The sequence below is a fragment of the Camelus bactrianus genome, chromosome X (genome assembly GCF_048773025.1).
Source record: "Camelus bactrianus isolate YW-2024 breed Bactrian camel chromosome X, ASM4877302v1, whole genome shotgun sequence".
NCBI lineage: Eukaryota > Metazoa > Chordata > Mammalia > Artiodactyla > Camelidae > Camelus > Camelus bactrianus.
In genome coordinates, this window is record NC_133575.1 from 114,213,453 (window position 1) to 114,237,782 (window position 24,330).

The 24,330-nt window shown below is 51.4% G+C and overlaps 1 protein-coding gene across 8 annotated transcripts in view; it reads left to right on the forward strand.

Moving 5' to 3' along the window:
* The first annotated feature begins 4,140 nt into the window (after positions 1-4,140).
* Positions 4,141-24,330, forward strand: part of MAMLD1 (mastermind like domain containing 1) — a 111,896-nt gene continuing 91,706 nt past the window's right edge. For 2 of the 8 annotated variants that reach the window (XM_074358723.1, XM_074358726.1), the window contains exons 1-2: positions 4,144-4,296; positions 4,782-4,876. The gene's annotated coding sequence lies outside the window, so the exon portion shown is untranslated. Of the gene's footprint in view, positions 4,297-4,781; positions 4,877-5,099; positions 5,468-5,853; positions 6,127-24,330 lie in introns of those variants that run through there. The other 6 variants (XM_010956515.3, XM_010956511.3, XM_010956504.3 and 3 more) reach the window with 6 other exon arrangements.

Below are 24,330 nucleotides of genomic sequence, written 5' to 3' on the forward strand. Positions count from 1 at the left end.
GCTTTTTCCTTAAAGGTTCCTATTTCTTTAAATCAGTGAAGTTGCCAGGAAATTACAATCAATATTTTAACAATTTCCCATTTGTTTCCATTGTGAGTCTTAAAAATGCTTATGACCACCACCACCTTCCCAGAGAAAATGAAAAATGTTTAAGAACAACACGGTGAAGAGAAAGAATTCAACTCAAAAATGATTTCCCAGTGGCTCTCCTCCACCCCACCAGGGCCAAATACCACGTGTCCTCCACATGTGTCCTAGTCTGGCTCCTTACTCAGCACAGACTCACCTTTTCCAGACATAGCAAAATGCTCACCGTTTGCTCAATATCACACGGGGTTTGGACCTCCGTGTGGGACCAGGCTTTCCTCCTAGTATGTTTCATCTTAAATTCAACATCTTAGATTCAATACCTGCTTCCTGTCTTGGGATGTACCAGCCAGGCACCCTGCCAACGGTGGTCCTATGAATAGAGGGATGCAACTCTGCCCAGTAAGGTAGGTACTACTATGACCCCATTTTCCAAAGGAGACACCCGAGGCTCAGGAGCTTATACGGCTAAAAGGGCAGAACCTGGATCTGCAGCAGGGCCTCTAGTCTCCCAGGGCAAGTCACACTCACTCTATATGAGGCAGTCACCACCCTGGGTCTCCCCACAGGCATTCGTCTGTCCTGGTTGTGGCCCGAGTCTGCTGTGATCAAAAAACACGGTTCATCAGGGTTAGGACTATGTGCAGAGGAGGAGTTAACAAGCCCTGAGCGAATGCTCCGGGAACCTAGAGCTGAGAGCCTGGGCTGTAGGGTGTGACTTCTGCATAGGTGGGGCAGGGCTGCAGGGAGCCAGGAGCCAGGGGAGAGGTAGGGGGAGCAGAGGGAGGGGGTGATCTCCAGGTGGGCACAGCCAGCAGCCTCTGTACACGTGCAGCAGGTCGGGGGAACTAGGGGGAAACATCAGACCCTGTGCTGAGCCTTGCCACATACATCACCCAATTTCTTCCCTCTGGATCTGGATTCTGACATTTGGAGGTCACCCTGAACCTCCCTTTGCCCAAGACATGGGTCAGCCATGATCTCATCAGGGAGGTTTGGGGTACCCCTAAAGGTCTCTGATAAAATAGTGGAACAGGAATAGCTGAGGGCCAAGGCTTCCAGAGCCAGAGAGATACAGAGGGCATTGTGCTGTGCTGTGATGTGACTCAGGCCAGGCTCCACGGAGGAGCAGCCTTTTTGAGATGAGCCCTGCAGGTCAGGTGGGATTTTGACAGGCAGCTGGCATGCTAGGCAGGGGACATGCATGAGCAAAAGTACAGAGGTGGGAAGAACCAGGAATTGTTTGGTGTCCAAGTAACAGTCCAGTCAGGCAGGAAGCCCAGAAGCACGTGTGAAAACACCAGAAGGTGTATCTGGACCTGGCGGCTGGGGCTTACCTGTGGAACGCCAGGCTGAACAGTTGGGATCTAGTGCCGTTGGCAGTAGGGAGCCACAGGAGGCTTTGGAGCAAGGGAGTAACAGTGAACAGAGCCACTGGATGTGTGTCTCTTGCCTGCAGTCAGCATGCCCGTTCTTCATGGACTCCTACTTGTGCAGGCCACACGCAGAATTCCAGAGGCTGCCTAGGTAACATCCGTCACGTGAACGTGGGGAAAAGTGTATGTTCACAAGACTATGAATGACAGATGGCTGCTGATGGTTTTCATATCTCTTGAGCTCCAAGTTTGGATCAGACCAAAGGCAGGGCCCACACTGGCCTGGACATGATGTCCCTGGACCCCCACAGCCTAAAAGCCTGACCCATTGCTTGGTAGCTTCTCAGCAACAGGGCCAGGAGAGTCCCCCTGGAGAAGAGCAGCCCCTGGAGAACCTGTGGGTTCCTTTCCTTGCCTGGACCCACTGGCCAGGACTGCACACGCTAAACGTGAGTAGCCACATGGCCGTGTGACCCTGGGTAAGTCCTTTCACCTCTCCAAGCCTCCCATCTCCTCATCTAGAGCACAGAGATGACAATGACTCATGCCTCATCGGGTACTTGGACTCCTGCAGATAAGCACATGGTACATACACCTCAATAAATGGAGGGAGCTGTTAGCTCCAGACTTGGTCCACATTTGGGGTCACAAAAGGGTCTCATAGCCAGTCTACTCAATGAGGAGAAAACCCTCACCTTCACTGTCTCCAGCCTTTTCTCCCATTTCTCCATCAGCCTTGGAGTACCCAAGGTGACAACCACAAGGGAACCTCTGTTTCCAACAGTCACTGAAAGAACCGCAACAATCTGGGCCATGGCACGCCTTGGTAATCTGACCTGAGACTGGTTTCACGAAGCTAACACAAAGCTCTTTGCCTGACCTCCAGCCTTCTTAAGGAGGTCATGACCCTCCTGAAAATGTAATGACAGCTATGGGCCCCTTCCCCAGTGTGAGTGTACAATCTAGTGGCCCCCAGAGTTTCTTGAAAAGTTCCAGGAAAATAGAATCCTGCTAACATTCATTGAGCAGATCCTCCCTGCCAGGTACCGTGCCAGGAGCTAGGAATACAGCAGTGAGCAAAACAGGCACTGATCACAGCCGGCTGGGGGTGTAACCTCTAGAGGAGGTCAGCTAGTGGTACTACTGAAGAGACAACAAAGCAGGGAAGGGGAGAGGAAGTGCCAGAGATGGGCGTGGGGCTTTGAAATGTTACATAGGGTGGCCAGGTGACATTTGTGTCAAGATGAAAGGAAATGAGGGAGCCAGCCCAGTGGATATCTGGGAAAGTGCATTCCAACCGAGGGAACAACCAGTGCAAAGGCCCTAAGGAGGAACATGCCTGGTGTGCTGAAAAAAAGTCAGGAGGCCTGGAGCAGAGTAGCAGGGGAGGGTATGGCATGCAGGTCTGCTAGGCCACCAGAAGCACTACTGAGCGCTTTTACTGAGTGAAATGGGGAGCCACCACCGTTGCATGGAGAATGGAAAGACTGAGATACTGGGGTGGGGGAGGGGGGACGAGGGAGGTAGGAGACAGAGCAACCTATTAATTGGCTGCTGGAACCACTCAGGTGGGAGATGCTGGTGGCTGGGCCCAGAGTGTAGCTGTGGAGGAGGAAAGAAGGCTGGGATTGTAGGTGCATTTTGAAAAGACAACAGAATATTCCACTTCTTTGGATGCAGGGTGTGAGCAAAAGAGGAGAATCCGGGAAGACTGTAGAGAATTCAGCCTCGGCAGTTTGCAGGATGGAGCCAGCCACCAAGAACTGAGGTGGCAGACTATGGGAGGAGCAGGTTCAGGGGATGACCAGGAGCTCAGCTCAGGGCGCGTGGAGCTTGAGCTCTCTGGAGGCCATCAGGGTACTGGTGCCAAGCAGGCCAACCGAGATGCTCTGACATAGGTGCAGCTGTGATCTCACAGGCTCCCAGTACACGCGGGGGAGTGGGCATCACCCACCCACTGGGGAAGCAGAAGGAAAGTGACATGAGGGTGGAGCGAAGGTGTCTGGGAACAGAACCCCATTTTCCACTTCCGTGACTGGTGCACTTTGAGACAGTTGAGAATCAAATCCTAAACACCCTGCAAGCTTGGTAATACACAGTTATCCCCGGTTCTGCTTTGTTTATCCCGATTCCCTTCAAGACACTCACGAGCTCTCTTTCGCTCTAGGGGGACAGGCTGGCTCTAGGATGACCCCCCATCTCTGTAGGACCCCGACGGGCCAAGGCCGGGGGACTCTACCGCGGCATGGTCTGGAGTGAGGGTAAGGACTGCGACCAGTTCAGTAACCAGAGAGCAATAACCTCTCCTGGCCGCTGGCCCTCTCCAGAGCCGCCCAGGCTGGGCCCGGCCCAGGTGGATCACTTCCCAAGAGCCCAGCTGAGCGGTGCACCGCCACCGTGCCGCGTTGGGCCGCGTTTGCCGTGGTACTAGGGCTTCGGAGCGGGAGCCCGACACCTGTGCCCCGCGGTGGGGCCGCTCCTCAGTCAGGAAACTTCGGGAACCGCTTCGAGGCAAGCCCTCAGCTCCGTTGCGCCTACGCAGCCCACGAAAAGGACTTCGCTCGGTTCTGGGAGGGGGCCCCAGCGCTTCCCGTGGGCCCGAGGGCGTGGGCGTGAAGGGAAGGAGGGGCTGAGTGGGCGGCGGGTCCACCCCTTTATTCCTGGCCCGCAGCTCGGCCGAGTATGACCAGATGTGCTGGTGACAGGTCGCTTTTCAGAGGTGCAGTCTGGAGCTGTGAGTCCGTTCTGGGGCTGCTCCCGGCGCTGCTGCTGTCGGACCGGACGCAGCGTCTGCGGGGTGAACTCAGCCCCCGCCGCCGCCCTGGAAGTCCAGGTTAGGAAACGCACCCCGGGCGGGGACCCTGGAGACGGGGGCTTGGGCCAGACCCCAGGGATACGGGGAGGGGAGCCCCCGGCCTCCGCGCCCGGGCAGCGAGCGGACAGCGCGCTCTGGCTCGCCGGGCAGTTCCCAAGGAACTCGTGTTCCTGCAGAAGCCGCAGGTGTCTGCCCCGGGATAACCCCGCGCTGCGAGAAGCCGGTCCAGCCCAGCTCCCGCAGGGGCTTCGCCGGCGCGGGGCCAGAGAGGCGGGAGACTGGCTGGCGCGCCCGGGCTCCTTGCTGAGCACGCCGGCGGGCGGCACAGACAGGGTCGGCACCGAGGCCGGGCGGGGGCGGGGGCGGGGGCGGTGGACAGAGGAGGAGGGGAGCGGGGCAGGGCGGGGGGAGGGGGCCCGGTAGGGGAGACGCTACGCCAGGAGGGGGGCGGGTGCAGTTCCGTACTCGGCACCTGAGAGCCCTGGTCCCCACTGCCGTCACAGCAGGTCGCCTTGGCCGTCTGGGCGGGAGCCAGAGAGCAGACGCGTCGGCCGTGAGACCGGCGCTGCCCCCAACTCCCGGCAGCCACCCGCCCAAGGTGAGCGCCCTCCCAGGGCGAGGGGGAGGAGGGCCCGGTCGCTGCTCTCGGGTTGGCTTCTGCTGTGAACGGGAAAGGGGGAGGGGGGATTGAAAAGGCGACTTTACGATGAGACTCCTGTCTGGGTGACGACCAGGGCTCCTTCAAGGAGCTGCCACTTCTCTCTCCTCCGCCCCCCCCCCCCCCGTCGCGGGTGTCTCTCTACCCCCCGGTCTCCGTCTCCGTCAGTGCCTCTCTCGGCTTCTGTCTCTCCCTCTCTCTCTCCTCTCCCTCGGTCTCTCAGTCTGGCGCGCTCTCTCGCCCTGTCGCTGGTGAGTGCTGGCTCTCCCGCTCCCCCTGCTCGCTCTCCGGCCGTCAGGGGCGCGCACAGCTCACTAGCTCACTCGGCCCAGAAGCGGGAAGTCTACCTGCCGCGAGCGGGTTTCCCAAGCGCGCAGGGCTCCGCCTGACGCCCTCGGGCGAGCTCCATCCGCTCGTGCCCGGGGGCGCTCGGTCACCCCGCTGTCGCCTCTCGGCATCAGCTCACCGTCTAGGCGGGCCACCTGCCGCCTTGGGCACCGACCACCTCCCGCTGCGTGCGGAGCCACCAAGGTGAGTGCACCCGCGCCCCTTCCTTCCCCCGCGCTCCTCCCTGGCTGCCCCGGCTGCCCCGGCTCTAGTTGACTGAAGGAACCAGGCGACCACAGCGAAGCCAGCCTGCGGTCGCTTTCCCTTCCCAAGAGTGGTCAGAGGGCCTGATAGGCCCCTCGGGCGGCCGCCGCGCTTCCGCTGCCCCCGGCTCCATCCGGGCCTGGAAACTCGGCGTTTCGGGGGCTCAGGGCCAGCGGGGTCGCGGGCGGGGCAGCGCGGCTTCCCCTTTAAGGCCGGAGCCGCTCGTCGCCGCGAGTGTGAGGGTGTGTGAGTGTGCGGCGTGCGTGTCTCCTCCTCCCTGAGTGACACAGCAGTGAGAAATGCCTATCAGTAACTTAAACCCCCCGAAACTCCACCTTCCGGGCGCGCGGCGCGGAGCCGGGCGGTGGGAATGGAGCGAGCAGATTGAGGCCGCCGCTGCAGCGCCGCCGGCATGAACTTGGCCGCGAGCTGAAGCGGCCGGCGGCGGGCGGGCGCGGGGGCACCGGCCGCTAGCCAGGGGGGTGATCTGCAACCGGGCCGGGCCGCTCGGCGGACGCCGGAGGCCAGGCTGCCCGCGCCGGCGGCCGCCCGCCCCTCGGGCACTGCCCCCGCCGCCGCCGCGGGAGCTCCGCAGCACGGTAAGGCTGAGGGCGGGCGTGGGAGGTCCGACTGGTTTGGGGGCTCTAGGGTGCACTTGTGGCCCCCGCTTCTTGTCCCCGTCGCGGAGGAGCGGGGGCTTGGGGGTACTGAGAGCCCGGGGACCCCAAAGTTTGCTCCGAGCACACAGCCCACCTGGCGCTGCGCGCGGTCGCCCCCTTCTCGGACTGGCCGGGCCGAGCTGAGCGCAGCTTGCATCGCTGGGACTGTGGCCTCTGCCTGCACCTCGGCGCCCGCCGGGCGTCTAGAATCAGGCAGGGGGAGTCAAGTACCGAGGAGGGAAGGCAGAGGGGCGCGAGCCAAGCGGGCTCCCCCGGCCGCGCCGGGCTACGGGGAGATTCCCATTCCGTCCCGGCGCAACCCGGGCCGCTCGCAGCCCGATGCCGCCGGCGACGCTGCCTTCGCATACCAGCTCCCCGAGCCCAGGCCAGTCGGCAGTGGGCGCAGGATTCCCCCCACCCCATCCCTACCCAGGTTGCCGCCGCCGAGCTGGAGTGTGGAGTGTGCGCGCGCCGAGCCCGCTGCCTTAATGCTCCCTCCCCTGCCAAATTCTCCTCTGGAGAGCAGCCCCGAGCAGAGCTGGCGGCTTGAGGCAGCCCCGACTGAGCTTCTGCCCGGAGCTCCAGGCGCTCCCGCGCCCCGAGCTCCCAGGCCTCGGAGCGGCGGCAGCGCGCGGCGCCCGGCGCCAGCAAGGGCGGGCGGGAAGCCCCCCGGAGCGCCGCCAAATACTTTTCGCGGCCAGTTGGCTCCGCCAGGCTCCGTCCCGATGCAGTGTGTCCGAAGCCGCTTGGAAAGCTGGCCATACCGTCTGATTTTGATCCGTGATTAAATGCGAACTGAGGAGACACTAATAGGATTAGTCTGCAGAAAACTGCCCTGAAGTCGTCGGAACCTAAGCGAACAGACGCATCTCGGGCCGGGGGCTTCGCCCTGCCGCGCTCTTGCAGCAGGGTGCGGCCGAGTGGGGCACCCCGAGTGTGGGTGTGAGAGTGTGCGCGGGCGGGAGCCCGGGATGGCTTGGGGACGTGGAGAGAAGCAATTCCACTTGCTGAGGTGGCCTGTCGTTGTTTGGTAGCAGAAGGAATCCCTCCCCCCAGGGCACCGTCCTCACGGCGAACGTGCCGTTTGCGGGTAGCCGACCGAGGCCAGCTCCGGGACATTGTGAGGGCGAACGAGCTGAGCGTACAAGAGGTGGCCGCTCTGGAACAAAGACGCAAAGTCTCCCCGAGCTTGAGCAATTTCGAAAGAGTTGGCTAGGAAGAGGGCCCGGGTCTCCCGGGGGAGACCCTCGCAGGGATCGTGCCCCGCTCCCCCCCACCCCCGGCTCGGGCCCTGCGGCCGGTGCGATCCTGTTCCCGGGCTGCGGCGAGCCGGCGGGCAGCATCGCCGCGGGGCAGCCCAGCCCTCCGCAGGCGCGGGCCGCTGCCCGAGTGCCCACGGGCCGGGTGGGGTCGGCCGCGCTCCCGCCCGGGCTTCCCGGCCGCCGCCGCCTCTCCGGGCTCCCGGAGGCCGCGCAGCTTCTTCCCCCACCCCACCTCTTCTTGTCTTTATAGATCCCCCCTCCCTCCCACCCCCGCCGCCGCTGCCGCCAACAATCCGCTTTATAAAAAGCCCCTTTGTTTCCCTGGAGGCTGGAGAGAGGGAAGGGGAAAGGGACGCAGAGGCAGGGGGCGGGGGCGGCTGCCTCCCAGTGGCTTCGAGCCGCTCGGGACAGGAGGGCAAGTGTAGGCGGTGGGGGAGGGGGTTGTGTTTCGAAGCCCCTCGGCTGGAACCCCGGAAGGCGTGGGGAGCCCCGGGCTCCTGGCGCCGGTCGCACGCCAAGCCGGCCGGCGGTGGACACCCGAGGCCCCTGCGGCCCGGACGGCTGGGCGGGCGGCTCGGCTAGCGGGCCGGCTTGGAGGCCAGAGGCGGCGCACGCTCGGCGGGGTGGGCAGACGCTCTCGCCGCTGCGCTCGCCGGGCGCGGGCATAGGGGGCGCCCTTTCATCGGTTTCGCTTTGCATCCCGTGCCCCTGGCCGCCCGGACTCTGGGCCGCTGTCGCGCCCGCCGGTGGCTGAGACGACGGCTGAGACGACGGCGGCGACTCTGAGGCTTTCCGCCACTCCGCGGCTACACTCCTCACTCCTTCCCGCGCCCTCCTGCCGCCCCCAGCCTCCGCCACCGAAGCTCAAACGCTTGGCAGGGCCCCTTTGTTTGGAAGGAGGGAGGGAGTCGAAACTGCCACCTCCGAGGTTCGTGCAGCCTGGGCGAGCAGTGGGGACGAGGATGCACCTCCGGAGAGTGCGTCAGCCTGCCGCCTCTGCACTGATCTAAGGCCAGGCACTTGCAGGTGTCCAGGACGCATGGGTTCGCGGCGTTAGTCGGAGTGCGGATTCCGCCGGCCCCTTTCCCTTACACCTGCCCTGCCCCCCCAAAAAAACTTGTGGGAACTCGGACTTGCGCTGAGGAATGTTAAACACAGTGTTTGAAGTAAACTTTAGCCATCCTGTCGGCCCCGCCCCCGCCCCCCAGAGCAGTCTGCCTCTGTTCTTGTAAAGTTTGTTCGGAAAGGGAATACTGACAAGAAAAATTGATAAATAAGGAGAAGTGGGCGGGGCCCAAACTCGACTGGTAGGTCACCAGAGCGAAGTCAGATTCGTCCCGATCTCTCCCTGCCTCCACCCCCTCTTTCATGGCGACATAGTATGTGCGCCTTTTTGCATACCTTTCCCCTGCTCTAGCCTCCTCCGATCTCTGGAGGTTTTTCGGAAGTGTTGGTCGAACATTTGTTCTCTGTTCTTTGGAACAGAAGGAGAATCGGGAACTCCCCCCACCCTCCAAACACACACATCCCAAGTGCATCTAAAACCACCAGAAAGTACTCAAAGGGTAAACCACGGGCTCTACCTTCTCCTCCCTCTTTGTGCTTCCCTTCTGGAACGAGATCATTGGAAAATAAAGCTGCTGATGTGCGAGATGGAACATATGGTGCCTCCATAAGACAGAAGCTGAAATGGCCTTGAACCTGCCGGACAGACCAGCTGTTTGCTGCCAGCCAGAGCAGCTAATCAGCGTCTTCCCCTTAAAGTAACAGCCCTCTTTTCTCTTGATGACCAGTTTGCATATTACATGGGATATTCTCCAGAGGAAAAACGTGATGGGCTCCTATACTGCTTTGTGCTTTGGTAGTTGGTCCCCAAAGCTGGTCCCCTGCCCCTAAGGGCTGCCTTGGCCTCCCGCAACACGTGCCTCCAGTGTTTGAGTGTGTTTCATTTAACACTGATGGACGAATGTTGCTCAAAGTGGAACTTGGGGAAAAGGCAAGAAAAGGGGAAAGAGAGTAGGACTGAGAGATTCCCAGATGCCCAGGAGGAGATTTGTGTTTTGTTGGTACTGGTTTTAGGAAAACTAATAGTTCTCTCCCTACCCCTTAAAAATATCACAAAGAGCTGCAGCTCTTCCTTATAAGATCTCCCTAAAAATCATCCTCTTCTGGCCGTGAACATTTTCAGTTTTCCTTAAGTACAATGTGTTTGAGAGGGGGAAAAAAACAGTTTGGCATTGGAAGAAGAAAGGCTTGAGGAGATACGAGGAAATTCCATGTTAGGAAATCATTAGCAAAGGGTGACTTCGTCTGTTTTCCTGCCACTGACGCTGACAGTGACACAGATGTGTGGGTTGAAACAGGAACGTCATTGAATTTTTAAAGTCAACCAGGAAATAGCCTGTTGCTGGAGTGGGGGTGGGGGTGGGGGCTATACATTCACTGCATCTTAAGGTAGGAGATTTACTGTTGATGCTTTTTCACTAAGGGAAGGGATTTTGTCAAGCTTGGCCAGCACATTTAGTATCATTTTTCCCCCTTTAAGCCGATCACCTAAAGGCTTAAAATGCACCTGTTAATAGATTATGCCTAGGAAACTCAATTGCTGTTTCGGCTTATGAAATGGGCGGAAACTGATCTTAGACAAGTGGTTCTTCTGACAATAGCTGGGCTACTTTCCTTCTTTAAAGGGGTTTCCTCCATGCGATAAACTTATTTTTAAGATTCTGATTTCTTTTTTCTGCAGCGATGCATTGGAGAGATAATTAGCCTAGGACCTGAGAATCCTGTGTCCTAGAACACTCTCCTCACTAATTAGCATGGTAATCATGGACAAGTGGATCCTCCCTCTTTGTCTTCCCTCCCCTCTATGACCTAGGAGGAGTCTGAGTCCCTTCCAGCTCTCACAGACTATGATTTGTGAATGACATAGTCATTTTTCTGGAAAATTGAAATACTACGGGGGAAAACAGCTAGATATACAAAGTAATGGCACTGAGATTTTGAGGGGCAATGAGAAGATGGATGAGTAGAAAGTGACAGAAGGCCAATCCAAACAAAAGTGGAAAGTGTTCCCTCTCTCTGTGCCTTTTACCCTCGTGAACGTCTAACCCAGAGACATAGGTGGTGGAGGCTGGGCGTAACCCCAAGGGCTTCTTGTCCAGTACCCCTAATCCAGTGGTCTCAGGACCCACTGACGGCAGACCTTCTCATCATTGGGTTGGTTTACAGATTATAGGATCCAAACTCTTTGAAATGAGCCTGGCATGTTTCCAAAGCACTCATCTAATATAGAACAGATTTGCTGCTTTGCAGTTATTTAGCAAAGGTTTCAAGGACAAAAAGGCCTTCCCTCTCCACACATGTGCCCCACTGGAGCATGGGCTCTGAACTCACTGCTGAACCTTTTCTTTTCTTTTCTTTTCTTTTCTTCTTGGTCCGGCTGCATGTGTTGTAAAAAGCACATTTCCAACTTTGAGGACGCAGCAGCCAGGCAAGGATCTGCCACCATCCTGCTTGATGGTAATATTGATTTTTTTTTAAACGAGTGTGGGGGGAGACATTATGAAGGGGGACCTTTTATCCCCTGAGCTCTCTGGCAATTATCTTGCTGCCATAAATGTTGATACACATATAATGGATGTAACTAAAAAATCTCCTTATCCAAGCAGAAAAGGCTGAGTGTTTGTTGGAGCAGAGAGAATGCTGAGAGTGTGAATAGAGCAACCCAGATGTGGCTGGGGAGGCAGATAAATGATGGGGGAACAGGAGTCAGTTACAATGGATCAGCGCAATAAACCAGTTCCCATCATCCACCGCTCACAACGCCAGCCACCGAGGTAACCTAGGCAGCAGCAGTCAACTGTACGGGCGGCGGGAGCAGCTTCTCGAAGCTCCGTTGGAGGCAGTCTGATTTTTCAGACATTGGGTCCTGAAACATCTTCCAGACTTTGAGGAGAGAAACTTCATAAATCTGTATGAACCTGACGGGGTTTTATGGCAATACTTATTACTTGTTTTTGTCATCACTGCGTCGTCGCTTCGTCTGCAAATGTAGCAAAGTAAGAGCAGGCCAGCCCCGCGGAGCCGGTGCGGAGCCGGTGCGTAGTTAGTCAGGGGATCCTGTGGAGATGACGAACGTGGCTTGTGTTACACTGTTTACCTGCGAGGATTTGGATGCGCCATCCCAGTGAGGTCCTGCTTACAAATGACCAGCCTGGGCAGCTGAAGCCCCAGGAGCATTTCCTGCAGGGGAAGGGGATGGAAGCAAAAGAGTTGGGTTCCCTCCCTCCCCCACCCCATTGCTTTCTTTTTTCTCCCCATTCACAGAACCTCCCTGATTTCCTCAGGGCCACAAATTCCCCCCTCCCCCTGAAGTTTGACCTCTTCATAATTTCCAAAGCAATCAGATTTGTCACAGCCCAAAAAGCTCCCCTGGGGTGAGGCATAGCGAGGGGCTTCGCTGACTATGGGCTCCCCAGAGTGAAGGCTTCCAGAGACAGGGCTTAAGCCCTTCCCTGGCTGCCCTCTGACCCCAGCACAGACAGGGCACTTTTCTGCAGAGCCCAGTCCCAGCCTTGCAGTGGGGTCCTAGCTACCTTCCCCTCCTGTTGTGCCCTGCCGCTTACTCTGCCCAGTAAATAACCGTTAAATGGGCTTTGGGAAATGCTGTTTTCTTAAGGCTGAGAATTGGTCCATGTGGCCCAGAGGAGGATGGGGGCCGACCATGAGATTCCGTCATGTGTCTCCCCCTTTCTTCCACCTGTGAGAGTACCTGAACACTAGGCCACAGGGACACATTTTTGTTAATTCTAGAAGAGGCCACTGGAGGCCTGAGCTAGTGGATAACATCTGGGTAGGAAGGGCCTGGTCACCCCAGCTCATGCCTTCCATCCTTGGAGGAGAAGTGTGGGCCTTTGGGAACTAAAGGCAGGACAAAAACCAAGTAAAGTCACCCTGAATGCTTTGGGCAATCCCAAGTCCTCTGTGCAATTATTCTGAGAGCCCTCCACCCACTCTAACAGTGCTTTTATATTTTGCCCAGCGTTTGAACCTGAGACCCCCACCCATAGCTTCTTTTAGGGGCTTGGTGACATGGAGGGCGAGGGGGACAGGATCCAGCTTTCCTTTTTGTGGCCCCATGAGCCTGTTGACCACGGTTCCTGCACGTAGTTGGCATAAATGAACCAACTCACCTACAAACTCAGATGCTGAAAGACAGAGCATTTTCCAGCTGGAAGAGTAAAGCCCTGTGACTTTACAGAAGAGAAAATGAGGCCCAGAGAGGGTGCTTGACTTTCCTGAGGAGGCACAGTGAAGGGAGCCCTGAGGAGGTAGAACCTGGGCCCCATGCTGTAGATCAAGTACATGGGTCCAGGATGCCCACAATTTCAGGGTAATGTGATTTGCTCTGTGCCAGTGTGTGCTTTGCTTAGCATTGTTAGGACAGCAAGGGGCATACTGATAACAGAAACCAAAGCTTCGAACCTGCTGAAATCCGAGGTCGTGAGTTAAGGATCAGACAGGGGCCCAGGCATGTGTGCCTCCGAAAGGCGTGTCATGTCCTGTTTTCAGGTTGCCGTCAGAGAGTTGGGCCGCCAGCCCCTCGGAGGGCTCGGCTGGGTGGGCTCTGTTGGCAGTTGGCTGGAGTTGTTTGGGTTTTGTTCTTAATGAGATCTCAGTGTTCAGATGGGCCTCTGGAAGTTCCAGCACTGATCTCGGAATTTTAAGTGGGACAGTAGTTTTGGTGCCGTTGCCAACGTCACATGCTTTGCATGTCTAATTCTGAAAGACTGGCGTGCGTTCAGCTAGGTTTGGGGAGGAGGGCACAGCGTTTCTAAGCCGCTCGTCTGTCAAGGATTAATTTAACCTCTAATTACTGCATTTTCTTCACAGTTCGCTGCACGAACATGTTGTAACAAAAGCTCAAAGAAGTATGCCATTTCGTTTCGCCGCCACTCTAAAATTAATTTGGGGGAGACGGAGTCAAATCTGACACACGGAGTGTTAAAATAATTGTGCTGACGTTCGAATGAAAGCCAACAATCAGGTCGTTTCTAGCAATCCCCCAGCGATGGGGTAAAGAGCATCATTGTTACATGTTATTATTGTTTATTATGATGGTCTTACTCGCCGCCGCAGCCCTCAAAATGAGCCCTGAAAATCTGGAGGAGTCTCACCGCACGGATCCCACTGGGGCAGCCAGCGCTCCCGACACATGGCCCGTGTGTTGCCTTTGGAGCGTGACTAATGCCCCGCGCAGGAGGCAGCCTGGGAGCACTTCCTGTCCGCTAATAGGGCAGGTGGCAAGGTCTCGTCCCTCAGTCGAGGTGAGGCCATTATCAAATTGGAGCCTCCCAAGGGCCTGCTCCCGAGGCAGAACCCATTCAGACAGTACAATCACAAGATTAACCTACAGGGATTCTCCAAGCAGGCTGCTCTCCCTCCTCCTCCCTGTGCCCCCCGCCCCCACCCCCCCTCAACAACAGCCCCTTGGCAGCCCTACAGATCTCTTTATCCCTACCTCCCCCAAAGAGCAGCAGCAGCTATGGGAGCCAAAAGCCTGTTCCCCACTCTGGGGTGGCCAGGAAGTCTGCCTTCTCAGACCCGCGGCAGCAGTCCTTTGCAGCATCCTGCGCTTACTGTTTGCAAGTGCATGGAAGTAGACTTCTAGGATGAGGGTGATGAGCAGGAGAGCTGGTTGTGGGGCCTCGCCTTGTGCCCAGGCAGTTGTTCAGAGCCAGACGTTTACACTCTCACACACACCTCTGTCTCGGTAGCTGAGAAGCGTGATCGCCCTTCATCTCCTCCGAGGAGGGAGAGGCACTTCGCCTTTTAGAGCACACTTTGCCCCAGGAGTTGAGAACTAGAGGTTGACATTGTCTCCCTTATCCTCAGTGTCCCCCACACCGCGTCCTTTCTGGAAGGCAAGACCCAGCTAGGAGGGCTAGGTCGGAAGCCCTTGCTCCCCACATGGCCTTTTCAGTCATGCCTTTGGGTTGGTCCTTTGCAAAATTCTGAGCAAACTAGTTGGGGTTCAGTCCCCGCATTTTTCCCCTCCTGAACCCTAGCTCTGCCCCCTCGCCCTTCCCTGAGAAGCACCATCCTCAGCCCTCCATGCCTTCATGTGAACCCCTTACTTAGGGGAATCTGGAACCTCTGACATGAGTCACAGGATGTAAGGGTTGCCATGCTTTGGAGGGCATCTGCTCTTTAGGGCGCAGGTAGGAGGTGTTCAAGGGTCAGGCGGATCCTAGGGGCCCAGTGGTATCAGGCCCACGTAAAACTGTTTCGCTTCATAAAATTGGAGAACAGCCAGGACCACCTGGCTGCCAACCCCAGCTGGTCTCCTGAGGCCCAGATCATAACAAAAATGATTCCTGTCTCTCTGGAGCAGGGGCTTTTGCCTTTTGTGGGTCATGGACTTCTTTGAGGATAACATGCAATGTTGTGTCTCATCTCAGAGGCTCATATACCCTTCGGGAAGCCCATCCATAGTTCCCTCAGAGATCCTTTGAGACAGGTTAAAAAATGCCTCAATATGACACCTTGGGCTGTGCCAGATTGCAGGGTCATCCTCCAGTTACCATGTGGGCATAGACACACTGTGCTGTGGTGGGAAGAACAGTGAGCTTTGCCTTCGGTGCAGACCATTGACTAGCTGTGGGGTTTTATGCAAGTCCACGAACCCGCCCTCAGTGTCCTCACTTGTCAGATGGGAGATTCCAACAAGATGGTCCTGGTGAAACAGTCTTGCAGACCTCAGGCTCGAGCACACTCTCGAGCTGCTCAGTGATTCCTCTCCGTTTTGCCTTCTCATTTGGCCTGAGAAATTAAACAAAAGAAAAGCAGGTCTCTTTTGACACGAAAAGTCCTTTTGTTCAATGTCCTTTGACATTGTGGAAATTACACCTAGGCAGACTAGCATAAAAGACTCTCTGGCTTGGGAGGGACCTCCAGGGGCATGTGTGTCTTGGGATCTAGGGAGTTCCTGAGGCTTTCTCTAGTTGAGGATCCTGCCCTCCCAGCCCTCCTGGGCTTCAGAGTGGGGCCAGGGTGTGTATGTGTCCCAGTGCCTTGGACGAGGTTTCCCGCCTGCCTGCCATGGAAGTTAGCAAACGGGATCTGAGAAGACACGTGGTCAGGTTTAGTTTTCCACATTTCAAATCCCTGAAGAGGTCTGGCCAGCTCTTGGTGAAAACCGGTTTCTGGACTTGCCCCAGGATCTTGCCCCTGTCCTGAGAGAGAGGAGCAGCCTGTTCTCTTTGGATAGAAGGCCCAGCAGGAGTCTGCCAGCGCTCTGCTGGGGGTGGGGGCCTGCCCCAGAGGGAAGAAGAACCGGCTAGATTCTGTTCAAACAGCCCACCTCCACTGCCCATGTCCAACCCTGGCAATATGGACAGACTTCTCATGGCAAGGCCAGGAGGGCTGGTGAATCACAGATGGGGAAACTGAGGCCCTGAGAGGGGCCAGTGCTTGTCCAAGGTCAGATGACAAGTCAGGAGCTGTGCAAGAACACAGATGAGTGCGAAGACAGGTCCTGGTTCTTGTTGGGCCTATGTTCCCCCCCAGCCCCCAACCAACCCCTCCCCGACTCTCTAGCTCCTTATGGTAGTGTCTTTAACGTCTGAAAAGTACAACACTGTCTTCAGGTTCACCAGGCTCTAATGCATGTTCAAGTCCTCAGAGTCAGCGCTAGAGAGTAAACAGCAGGTTTGGAAAGCCCTTTGAACCCTCAGAGGATGATCCTGGCCACGCCATTTCAGAGTCACACATCTATAGAGTTGTTTATCCCCTTCCCCCAGCCCTGAGTTAGGAACCTTTTGGAAGAGAGCCTGTTGCTAGAAGCTTGGCCTTTCCCTCTCCGTTACAAAGAGCAGTGCTGGTTGGCTTTGAACTGGCTTGCAAACAGACTGAGGTGTCCCCCACTTTCTTTTGTTAAACCAGCCAGATTTGCCAGGACTGGTTTGGTGGAGATGATGTCGAAAATGGGTGTTCGGTACGAGCTCATTATGTGAAGGGAGCGGTGTCCATTTCCACCCTTTGCTGGAGCATCTCGGCCTTAGCTTCATTGTCAGTCTGGAGGGAGAGGAATTGTGCAGGTCACTGGAAAGCAGATGCCACTCAGCGATTTCAGGCATCGTCCTGCAATCAGCTGAAACAATACTAGTTTGTAAATTGGAAAAGGTGGCAGTTGGCACTTGCCCTTTGGAAGAGTCCCTGTTTGGACCCAAATTTCTGAGTCTGGAAGGGTCCCTCATGCCAAGCTGGGGGTTGGCTGATAGGCACTCCAGGTGTAGCTGGGAGCCTCAGTTTCCCCATCTGTGCAATGAATAGACTAGGGGAATCTGAAGGGCTCCTCCACGATTCATCCATGAGTTGCAAATTAAATTCTAAGTTAATTTAAACATTTGAAAAGCATAAACCGTAACTTGTTCTTATGGAGATGACCTAGACTTGAAGGTGAGGGGGATCCATTTTAGTTTGGTAGGTAAAGGCTCTAACTGTTATATAGACGAGAGCACTTCCAGAAGTTTGGGTAAAGACAAAAAGTGCATATGGATTTATGTAGGCCAGAGAAGGGGGACGCAGCAGTTCCCTTAGAGACCCCTGGTCTTACACATGAGGATGCTGGGGCTGGATCTCCCAGAGAGCCACTAGCAGCTGAGCTGCTCCAGGACTCAGGCATTCCTGCTCTCTGCCCGCTTTGGGTCTCTGCCCCACTCCGCAGATCACCGACCCTGACAGAAGGAGCATCCAGGCTTCCAGCTTAGAATGGGCCGGCAGTCTGCAGAATGTAGGACTGAAAGATTTTGACTTCTAGCTCTGAAGGAGTAGCATATCAAAAAGGAATTCTTTTGTCCCCATCTCTGCCTCCAACATCCAAGAGCTGTTCTGAACTAAAGTAAATGATTTGGTTGGCTTAATTTTAAATAAATCAGATTTTTTAATAACAAAAGTGGTGGTCCTTGGGGGCTTATTATTAAAATGATTTTGATTTAAACATAAAGGGTATTTTAGGTTTGACTTCATATTTGCTAATTTTCGTTATGAAAAAAAAAAAAAGCCACCCCACCTCGATTTCTGTAACAAGTAACAGTTTGTCTTATCTAGAAGAAGCTTTTGGTTTCTCTACTGTTCACACCCATAGTACTCAGCAAGTTTGCTTATTTGTTAGTTTGTTTTCAAATCACATAAATATGTTGACCACCCACAACTCATGGGGTTCTTACAAAGTCTACCTGGCTCATCCGCACCTAGCCACCAGTTCTGAGGCTGTTTCTCTTGGTTCCAGCCCTACCACCTCTTACCTGTGCCCAGCCACCACCTCCTCTGGCCTGAAACAGGACCAGAGTAAGGGTGCAGAGGCAGGGAGGGAGGCAGACTGGGTGACAGGCTCAGCTCTACTGCCTCACCATGTGGCTTTGGGCAAGCCCCTTCCCCTCTCTAGGCCTTGGGGTTCTCTGGCTACACTGAGGGGGCTGGCCTAGAGGAGTGGGGCGCTCTCTGAGATTCTCCTCTTGGGTTGGATTGTTATATTTGGAGGATGTGATTTGACCAGTAGCGGATATGACCTTCACGTCTTTTCTAATGGTAAAATTCAGTGATAGCCTGAAAGAGGAGGATAGACAAGAAGTCCAAAACAAAAATGAAACACTAGCACTTCTCAGTATATGTGCTTCTCTGCCCACATACTTCCTGATGGCTGTCTGCCTTTTGAGAAAAGTGTATCTATTCCCTCCCCCTCACTCAGATTGAAGAGTTTGGGCCATGAAACTAAAGCAAAAAGGGAGGCGGGAAAGGAGGGCAGTGCCCAAGACCCTTCTCTCTGCTGTCCTCCTCAGGTGATGGGGCACATGGGGCTGCCTCTCCTCTCCCACTTGAACAGCAGGAAAGGTGGGGTCAGTATGAAGCTGGAGCTCAAAGTAATTCCAAACCGGAACTTGGATGCTGGTCAATTCAGGAACTGGTCAAAAGTCATTTTGAAAAATTGATTCAGCAAATATTTTTGTGTGTGTCTGCTATGTACCAGGCACTGTTGGAAAATGGGTGGATGGGGATAGATGGACAGGTGGATGGAAGGAAGAATAGGCAGATAGATGAGAGTTAAGATGTAAAAGGCTACTAAATACCCAAGATGAGAGATCTTATGCAAATGAATGATGTGTCAGGGATACAAGGGCGAACAAAACAGAAAAAAAGCTCAACAGCTGATAGTTTAGTCCGGGAGGCCAACAATAGACAAGATTGATAAGTAAAAACTCCAGTGTGTCCGGGGTGATAAGTGTCTTGAAACAAAATAAATCAAGAAAGGGAGTTGGGGAGGGCCGGACAAGGACAAGGGTACAATAGGGTGGCCAGCAAGGATTTTGCTGAGAAGAAAAGATTTGAGCAAAAACTTGCAAAACCATCTATCAGCTAGTCCTGTTCTGTCCATTGGAAATAAAATGCAAGCCACACATATAATTTGAAATTTTCTAGTAGCCACACTAAAAAAGTAAAAAAGAAACAGGTGAAATGAATTTGAATAATAGATCTTAGTGAACCCAATCTATCTAAAATTATGATTTCAACATGTAATCAATATGAAAAAGGTTTGAGGTATTGTGCACTGGTTTTGTTTTATGATGCCAGGCCTTCACAGTCCAGTGTATAGTTTGCACTTACAGCACATCTCAAGTCCGACTAACAGCGTTGCAAGTGCTCAGTAGCCACATGTGGTTAGTGGCTACCATATTGGAAAGCACATAACCAGACTCTTCGAGTTAAATGTCCTCATTTTAGCAGGTCTCGGATGACCTGTACTTTATAGGGTGCTTTCTTGGCTGATTGGGCTGAAATTATTTAAAATAACTAATATTGCTAATCATCATCAGTTTACATAAGTTTTTTCACCATGAGTATTTAGTAGCCTTTTATATTTTAACTCTCATATGTCTACTGTACATTCATCCATCCAGCCATCCGTCCGTCCGTCCGTCCATGCATCCATTCTCCGAAATGGCTTTACCTGAAAGGAGCCCTTTGATTCTGTTTTTCTGCTTTGTGGGCTGGGTTCTGAGTGCGGATTTGGAGGGAGTTCAGTGGACCAGCTGGTGGCTGCCACACTGAGTGGGGCTTTGAGGGGCATTGGCAACAGGTTGTTTGTTGGGAGGAAGGCTCCAGTTTTGACTTGGAATTTATTAAAACGGCAGTTAGCATTCCCCGAATGCCTGCGTGTGCCTGAGACTCCTGTCCAGTTGGAAACCCACGAGCAATTGTGAACATTTTCTGACGGATAGTCCTCAGCCCTCTACACCTCTCCCTGGCAGGTTAATTGACCAATTCTAAGCTTTTTAAATTTAATATTTTGGCTTGACATAAATTCAGACTTCAAGAAAAGCTGCAAGAATAATACAAATAATTTCAGAATATGCTTCTGCTCAATTCCCCAAATATTAATTTCTTACCAAATTTTCATTGTTTTATCTACTCCCCCCCCTACATACGCACGGGCACACACACATTTCTTTTTCTAAATTGTGAGAATACATTGCAGATGCACTGCGCCTTTATCTCTACAAACTTGAATGTATATTTCCTAAAAATAAAGACATCGTTTGCATAAGCATAGGATGTTGATCAAAATCAGGAATCTAACATTGGTACTAATCTAATCTAAAGGTCTTAATCTAAAGACTTCAGATTTTACTGATTGTCCCAATGTCCTTTTGTAGCAAAAGAAAATTCAGGATCATACGGTGCATTCGGTCGTTATATCTCTTTAGTCTCTGGATCTGGAACAATTCCTCAGTTTGTGTTTTGTAGCATTGATATTTATGAAGCGTACAGGCCAATTATTTTGCAGAATGTCCCTTATTTTGTGTTTGTCTGATGTTTCCTGATGATTAGATTCGGTTTCTGCACTTGGTTAATGTGGGTGTCTGCCATGTTTCTCCACGGTTAAGTTATTATTTTTTCCTTTGTAATTAATAAGGATCTTATGGGAATATATTTTGAAGATATGTTTATAAATTGTTACTGTGCAAACTTTCACTTACTAGTTTAGCATCTATTGATGATCCTCGCCTGGGGCAAGTTTACGAGTCTGTTTGCCAAATATTGAATTTCTAGTTCCATCATCCCTTCTATATTTATGATCTGGCTTTCTACTGTGAGAGTGTTCCTTCCCTCACCATTTATTTACTTATGTCTTTATATCAGGTGAACTCAGGGATTATTATTTCATTCCATGAGTTATAATCCTTGACTATTGTTATGTTGATACTCAAAGTGTCCCATGTTTGGTCAGTGGGAACCCCCTTTGTGTTGATTCCTCTGTCTTTTTGACATGTCCCTAATCACTCTGTCCCTAATCACTCTCTGAGCGTGGCCTTCATTTCTGGCACAACAAGATACTCCAAGATACTCCTGTACATTTTCTGCCGCAGCCCTAAAAATCAGCTACTTTTTCAAGGAGCCCTAGTTTCTTTTTGGTGGAGAATAGTATCTAGAAACCAAGATGTGGGTACTAGACACATGCCCACTTCTACAGGAGTGCTGCTGCTGGTTGATCCTCAGTCTAGTAGAGACTAGAGAGAATCTACTGCTCATAGCCTCTCAGTCAGCAGGCTTGGAAATTAATTCACTCAATCAATGTCATTCTATTCTATTATTTTATTAATTTTTATTATTGTGGTAATCTCCCTACCTACCTACCTATGTATAAACCATGAGTTCACACTGATACCTCGAAATTCCAATCAGCACAAAAATTCATTCTGTCTTTCCCCTTTCCATGTTTGTAAATAGCTTCTATGCCAGTGAGAAATAGCTCAGCTATTAGCCACAATATATTTACTGACTTACTGGAGTCTAGAATACACAGAAAGTCATTTCAGAGTTGCTAATCCGGAACTCTGTGAAAAGAAGCCTACTCATTAGAGTACAATATTTGTTTAGAATTCTTTTTGTGCTTACCTTAAGGGTACATCACCCAAAGATTGTATTAACAAAATCACCCGGGCTAGTTTTTCATCCCCCTTGTCCCCTTGTGGTCATTTGAATATGGTTCAGTTCACTTGTGTCTGTTTAGATTCCTTTTGGGTTTTTTGTTTCCCCATCTTAAGTTTTTAGCATGTGACGTTATGTAATTCCAACAGTTAGGACTGTGCAGAAAATGACATCTCTCAGTACTTCTATCCTTTCTACCGTGTTCCATTTGTGCCCTGTAAGTAACCACCCTCATTCTTTGTCCTGTGTTTCTTTTTGCGTAAATGAGCAGGTGCCTGTATTTTCCTCTACCCCTTTCATTCTTACATGAAGGTAGCATACTACAGAAACTCTTCTGGGCTTTGCTTTCTTTATATAACAGTACGTCCTAGCAATCACTCCGTTATCAGCTCCTAGAGATCTTCTTCATTCTTTTATTACAGTGTGTGGATGGACTGCAGGTAATTCAGCCACCTTTCTATATTTGAGCATGTACGTTGTTTCCAGTATTTTTGCTGTTACAAGCAGTGCTGCAATGGACAACCTAGTATATATGTATTTTCATTTCGTTGAAGGTGTATCTTCAGGGTTGATTCCTAGAAGTGAAATCGCTGTCAAAAAGTAAACACATATGTAGTCTTGTTAAGTAGTGTCAAATTCCCCTCCCAAAAGGTTGTGCCAATTTGTATTCCCATCAGCAATGTGTGAGAGTGCCTTTTTCCCTAAAGCCTCACCAACAAAATGTTTGCTATACTTTTGAATTTTTGTGAATCTGATAGGTGAGAAATGGTATCTCAGTAATTTTAATTAGCATTTTTCTAATTACGAGTGACTTGGAGCATCTTTTTATATGCTTTAGAGCCTTTTGTGTGTGTTTGTGTGTGTGTGTGTGTGTGTGTTATCTGTTCATGTCTTTCTACCTTTTTCTATTGGGTTTTTGGTCTATAAAAGACCAAAGATAAACCTCAATTTTAGCAGTTTTTATACATTAAGGATATTAGTTTTTAAATCTGTGATACATGTTGCAAGTTATTTCTCTCAATTTTTATTGTTTTTTTGATGTTTGCTTTTCTGTGCCATGTAAAGTATTTTTCTTATCTAGTCAAATATCAATATTTTGTTTTATTGCATCTGGATTTTGAGACACAAAAGACTTTCCTCATACCCAGCTTAAAGAAAAATTCACCTAATTTTCTTCCAGTATTTGTAGAATTTTAGGTTTTACATTTGGATTCCTAATCCTCTGGGAGGTTTTTTGGGTTTTGTGTGTGTGTGTGGATGGTTACACGGTATGGATCTTTGCCTATTTTCAAATGGCTACTGAGTTATCACAACCCTATTTTTTAAAACATAGGGTCACCTTTATCATAAATGCAATTTCCACATATACTTGAGTCTATTTCTAGATGCATATTGAGTTGAGTTTTGAGAGAGTTGAGTTTTGCAAGTTCTTTATTTTATATACTTGTCCATTGTCCCATATGTAATTTGAAAATATTTCCTTCCAGTCTGTAGCTTGTCCTTTCGTCTGCATAACTTTGTCTGCAGAAAGATTTTTTTATGGACCATGCTTTTGTTGTTGAGTCTAAGAATTCTTCATCAAGCCCTACGTCCTGAAGATTTTCTCCTTTTTTAAAAGTTTTATAGGTGTACATTTGGCACTTAAGATTGTGATCTCTTTTGAGTTAATTCTTGTATAAGATGTGAGGCTTAGATCGAGGTTCCTTTTTTTTTTTTTTTGGACCAGGGATGTCCAATTATTTCAGCGCTATTTGTTGAAAAGGCTATCCCTCCTCCATTGAATTGCTTTAGCATCTTTATCAAAAATTAGTGGGGCACATTTGTGTAAATCTGTTTCTGTTCCATTGATCTATGTGCTTACCCCTCAGCCAATATCACACAGTCCTGAATAATTTTGTTATGTAATAATATAAAGTTATATAATAAACACTGACATCAGGTACATTATATTCTTGTTTTTCAAAATTGTTTTATTCTGGGGCCTGAAACTTTCCATGTAAATTTTAGAATAAGCTTGCCTTGTCTACAAAAAAATCTTGCTGGGATTTTGATGGGGATTGCACTAAAATCGTAGATCAATTTGAGGACAATTGAAACATTTACTATGTTGAGTCTTCTAATCAATAAACACAGTGGGTCTCTTCATTTATTTAGATCTTTATTTCTTTCATAAGCACCTTGTAGTATTCTGGATACAGATTCTATGCACATTTTCTTAGATTTACTTTGCATTTTCTTTGGAGCAACTGTAAATGGTATTGTGTTTTTTAAACACAGCTTTATTGATACAATTCACATGCCACAAAATTCATTTAAAGTGTTTGATTCAGTGTTTTTTAGTATATTTACAGGGTTCTGCAACCATCAGCGATATCTAATTTCAGAACATTTTAGTTACCCCCAAAGGAAAGCACATACCCATTAGCAGCCATTCCCCATTCCTTCTTACCCGTGCCCCTAGCAACCATTAATCTGGTTTAGGTCTCTATGGAGCTGCCTATGCTGTACATTTCTATAAGTGGAGCCATACAACAGGCAGTCTTTTGTGACTGGCCTCTTTCCCTTAGGATGATATTTTCAAGTTTCAGCCACGTTTTAGCATGGATTAGTGCCAAATAATATTTCATTGTATCAATATGCTGTGTTCACCAGTTGACTGAAATGTGAGTTGTCACCAATTTTTGACCATTATAAATAAAGCTGCTGTGACCATCCATGTACAAATTTTTGTGTAGATATAGCTTCCATGTCTCTTGCATGGATCCCTAGGAGTGGAATTTCTGGATCATATGGTAAACTCTACGTTTAACATTTTGAGGAACTGCCAGGTGGTTTTTCAAAGTAGTTTTACAATCTCACAAACAATGTATAAGGGCTTCAACTTTTCTGC